This window comes from Triticum dicoccoides, chromosome 5A, assembly GCF_002162155.2.
Source record: "Triticum dicoccoides isolate Atlit2015 ecotype Zavitan chromosome 5A, WEW_v2.0, whole genome shotgun sequence".
NCBI classification, from domain to species: domain Eukaryota; kingdom Viridiplantae; phylum Streptophyta; class Magnoliopsida; order Poales; family Poaceae; genus Triticum; species Triticum dicoccoides.
In genome coordinates this window covers 653,028,531-653,033,918 of record NC_041388.1, presented here as the reverse complement: position 1 = coordinate 653,033,918, position 5,388 = coordinate 653,028,531, and the positions used below count along the sequence as shown (strand labels likewise).

Below are 5,388 nucleotides of genomic sequence, written 5' to 3'. Positions count from 1 at the left end.
GAGATAGGAGAGGTGTTTAACTTGTACTCGTATTAGATTCTGTCTCTTCTTCTGTTCTAACTCTTCTACCGAGCTTCTGTAATTCCATGATGAATCCTAAGCGATCTCCTTTCGTGTAAGCCACGGCTGTTCTCTTATTAATACAAACCACACGCGGCCCTCAGGGGTTACACGCTTCCATCATACTCCCTCCGTCCCAAAACAGCGATTCCGATGTCGCCCTTCGGGAAGTTCTTGTTCTGCTTGACCCTGCTCGCCGCATGGCGCCTCAGCTCGACCCTGTTCACCGAGGCGCCTCCAGCTCCTGGTGTCGACCCCGCGTTCAGGAACGCATCGTGCCTGGCTCTCGCCAGGGAGGCCGGCGTCCGGGCGGAAGGCGGCACGGGGAGCAACTTCGTCATCTCGCCGCTGTCCATCCACGCGGCGTTCGCGAAGGTGGCCGCCGGCGCGCGGGGCGACACACTTAACGAGCTCCTGCGGTTCCTTGGGTCGGCGTTGCTCAACGAGCTGCACCGCGCGGCGGCGAGCGAGCTCGTCGGCAGGCTCAACGGCATAGCGCAGACGTCCTTCGCCAGCGGCGTGTGGGTGGACCGGATGCTGGCGCTCAAGCCAGAGTTCACGGCCATCGCCGCGTCGCGGTACAACGCCACGGTAGAATCCGTGGACTTCGTGTCGGGGGCTGAGCAGGCGAGGCAGCGCGTGAACGCCTTCGTGGCGGACGCGACCAACAAGCAAATCCTCCAAGTCCTGCCTCCGGGCTCCGTCAACTCCGGCACGGCGGTCGTCCTCGCCAACGCGCTCTACTTCAAAGGGGCGTGGACACAGCCGTTCGACGTCTCTACGGCGCCGTTCCACATCCCAGGCGGCACCACCGTGCGCGTGCCATCCATGACGACAAGCGAGTCACAGCAGATCGCGGTCTACCTGGGCTTCAGGGCCCTCAAGCTGCCGTACAAGAACGATGTGTAGCAGCAAGCTGAATTCTACATGCTTATCCTACTACCGGACAGCGAGACTGAGATCGTCGATCTGTACGACAAGGCTGTGTCGACGCCAGAGTTCATCAAGACGCACACGCCGACAAAGAAGGTTCCAGTCGGGCAGTTCATGGTCCCCAAGTTCAAGTTCACATCCGAGTTCGAAGTGTCATCCGACATGCGGAAGCTTGGTGTCACTAGGGCTTTCCAAGGCGGCGACTTCTCGGGCATGATGACCGGCGGGGAAGGGATTTCCATCACCGGGGTGTACCATAAGGCCACTATCGAGGTGGACGAGGTAGGCACCGTGGCCGCCGCTGCCACGGCCGTCCTCTACTTTGGTAGTGCGGCTCCTGGGGCACCACGGGATCTGGTCGATTTTGTGGCGGATCGACCTTTCTTATTTGCCGTGGTAGAGGAGGAGACAGATGCAGTTTTGTTTCTTGGTCACCTGGCTAATCCTCTCGCTCACTAGATGAATAGTAAATGATTATTCTATAAAATGTGGAATCCTTTGTACAGTATTGGAATCAAATCATTAGGGGTTTGATGTGCAGTATTGGAATCTTATGGGTTTTTTTTCTTCATAGAATTCATTTGTACTCTATTTTGATGGGGAAAATTTTCCTTCCAGTCAAATCTCTTGCAAAAATTTCTTTGTTTTTTCTGGGCTACCAAATACAGTTCTATCCAAATTTCTTTAGTCTTGTAATCCTATATACAGAATACAAAAGGACATGTCACTCTACTCCCGCGTTTTTCCTATTCATGTATTTTGAAAATCCGGCAAATTACGACAGATAAAGAGAACCAAACATGGCACAAATTTTCCGTACAACAACAAAACAATTCATAGGTGATGATATATACAAAAACTAGCTAGCCCGGTTACGAACACTCCTCGATCTAAATCATGTATTTGTTATATTTTTTCAAGTGCTTGATCCGCGGAATTGAACACTCACTATCAGTCAGGACTCTAGAGTCTAGACTGACGCAAAACCGCCGAAGGAGAGAACTTGTGAGTTGGGGGTAAAAAATCTCAGAGGAAAGGTTTCAACTAATCTATATCTATACCTCTATATCTATATCTATACCTATTAATAAAGTAGGACGAGTCTACGTAGCGGCCGGCTGCTCGCTGGCATGCGCGAGCGGCCGGCCTAAAATAGAAATTCTTTTATCTGCTAGCGTCTGCTCTGCATAGACATGCATGTGTGTAATTTTTGTCCGCTAGCGCATGTATCTTTTAGCATTTAATACATTCACATCGGTCACAATCAGTTGGAAAAAACAGATCACATATGCATTTGTTTCGGTTTTCAAATTTTCAAAAAGCTATATCTTCCAAACCGCGCGTCGGAATTAAGATCCGTTTTCACCGCTGTAATCCTCGCAACGTGCTCTTCAAAACTATATCCCGCATGGGGATGTTTCAATGAACTAGTCTTCCTGCCAACTAAACATCAATGTGTGTGCAACTAGACTAGATTGCCGCGCCAACTGAGCATATGTGTGTGTGCCAAAAAAGTCCTGCCAACTAAACATCAATGTGTGTGCAACTAGACTAGATTGCCACGCCAACTGAGCATATGTGTGTGCAACTAGTGTCCTGCCAACTAAACATCAGTATATGTGCAACTAGACTAAATTACAAGCCAACTAAGCATATGCGTGTGCAATTAGTCTTTCTGCCAACTAAACATCAATGTGTGTGCAACTAGACTACATTACAAGCCAAGTAAATATCAATGTATGTGCAACTAGACTACATTACAAGCCAACTAAACATCAATGTGTGTGCGACTAGACTACATTACAAGAGGAGGTTGCACATCGACTTTCGTCGAGGCAATAGACTAGTCGCACATCAAAGTTGTCGTGGTTGCTAGGTTGTAACCTCATACAAAGGCGCAGCTCCAAACATTAGTTTTGAAAAAAAGTTGCACGATGTAGTAATAAAGTTGCACAATGCAGTAATAGAGTTGCACTATATAGCTCCAAAGTTGGCATCGAAAAAAATTCGTCAAAATATACCCATGCGGGATCTAGTTTCAAAGATCTCGTCGCGAGGATTTCTATGGTGAAAACAGATTTGAATTCCGACGCGCGGTTTGAAAGATATAGCTTTTTGAATTTTTAAAAACCCGAAATAAATGCAGATGGATCTGTCTTTCTTAAACTAAAGGAGCAGTGTGAACGTATTTAATGCCACGCCTACATGCACTAGCAGACAAATAAATTACCACATGCATGCGCTGTGAGAGCCGGCCGCTCGGTTCGACCAAAAAGTGCGCGGCCACTTTTTAGATTTCAGGAATAAAGTAAGGTGCGTTTTTCCAATTTTTTCATCCGTTCACCTTTGAAAGTATTTTTTTATCTGAGGTGGTACTAAACTTTTGTGCATCTATTCGCTAGAAAGAAAAAAAAATTGTCCAGGATTACGTATTTGGGCCACACACGCTCTGGCCCACAAAATAATATTTGTTTTAGTGACATGTTCACAAATCCAAAATAATATTTTCGTCCAAGAATTTTTTTTGAATGTTACCCATTTAAAAAGATCAAAAATCGAATTTTTTGTGTTTTTATAAAAATTTCATGTTTTCAAAATATTTTTTGTGAATTTCAAAAACTATTAATGTTTCTAATTTTCTCCTTTTTTCCAAATATATTGGAATTTCCTAAAAACAATTGTCGCATCTTTTGAAAATTGTTCGGGATTTAAAAAATTGTTCACGTTTCCAAGAATATTCGCCAATTCATATTTTTTTTCGAATGTCAAAGAAAATATAAAAAAAATCTAATCTGATGCTATAGTATTTTATTAAATATTCGCGCTGGCCATTGGTTAGCGGTGCGTGGTCGTTTTATGCTGGTTGACTATAAATGAAAGAAATTGTGGGCACATGTTAATAAAAGAGAATATGTTGCTTGGCTTTAATTATAGCAAAATTATGGGCACTTGAGCACTACAATAATCAAAGAGAATAAACCCTAAAAAAGAAGGGACATTCATGCCTTATTATGCTACTGAAACGGGATTGATGCGTTGCAATTAATAATCCACCTGGTTACGCCGGCGTAGGATACAGTGGTCGAAACAACCGTGTCCCGAAGGTCGCCGCGCAGCCACTAAATGAGTAGGCAGGCACAACCTGAAGATAGAGGCAGACCCAGATGGAAAAAAACATGAGTTGGGTGCTCGCCACCAATCCAACCAACCCCATCACTATCGAGATTTCCCGTGTCAAACATGTCCAGCGAGAAGACCATAACTCCTCTGTCGCCTTCCATTGTGGATACCCTTTTTTTGGACCACACATCAATTCTCTTTCTCGTTGCTTCTCACAAAAACTCTCTTTAGTTGCAACGCACGAGCATATGTGCTAGTAAGACATTAACGGAAGGTAATGCTACAATGTCACATATCATTGGCTACCGAATTATGACATATGTGAGCTAAACAATGGTAATGCATGGTTCGGTGCATTCTTATCGTGGCCATAATAAGAACCTAACTTTTTGAAGAACTGACGCCATTTGGCACTTTATTCAATAGGCGAAAGCATGTCTGACTGCACACACTCAATCAGGCAGCCAAGGATTACATTGGAAAATAATAGAAATGTTTAAAGCATGCCTAGCTAAGCGGTGAGTCACTGAATTAGTGAGACGGCAACAGACCGCCGCTCTTATCCCTAGAACATAGCACTAACTTCCTTCATCTCCCTTAAAATATGGACGCCGATCGATTTCTGGTGTGACTCCCAGAGTTGTTGGATTTCCTGACAATTTGTTTCAAGCACCACCCTTCGTAGCCGATATCATGTGCCAAAATAGAACGAAACTAGAGACACGTTAATTCTACACATGGTCTATGTGTATGTTGTCTGTATAATTTCATGTATAAGTCAAATTTGCACTGTGGATGCAGGGACGAAACTTGACTAGTTCGGGTTGAGGCCTTGAGGGCGCCTTAGCTCGGACCACCGCTCGAAGTAGATAGCTACCTCGATTGAGACGGGGACGAATCAAAGAGGCGAGGCAAGGATGGGAGGAGTGTTGGAAGCTGGAGTCCGACGCACGTGAGGAAATGTGCCGAGGTTCAAGGAACTCCTAGAGGTGTGGATTTAAATTGAACGGCTCAAGAAAATCAACCTACACAGGAAAAAAAACGTGAATTCCACATTTTACCCCCTAGATATGAATTTGTGACATTAATTACCCGTCGAGTGAAAATTCGTCTAGAATACCACTTTTAGAAACTTTGAACTCTCATTTTTTGATGCATGTCCATTTACGCAAGGTGTGATGTGATGTCTGGGGTTCAAAAATATCTGGACGACCACAAGGAATGGAACAGATGGACAAAGGAAGTCTGGACATGATCACCAATGATGGCCTCGGA

The 5,388-nt window shown here is 45.0% G+C and overlaps 1 pseudogene; it reads left to right on the top strand.

The window, feature by feature from the left end:
- The first annotated feature begins 213 nt into the window (after nucleotides 1-213).
- On the top strand, nucleotides 214-1,452 carry LOC119298653 (annotated as a pseudogene).
- Nucleotides 1,453-5,388: the final 3,936 nt, after the last annotated feature.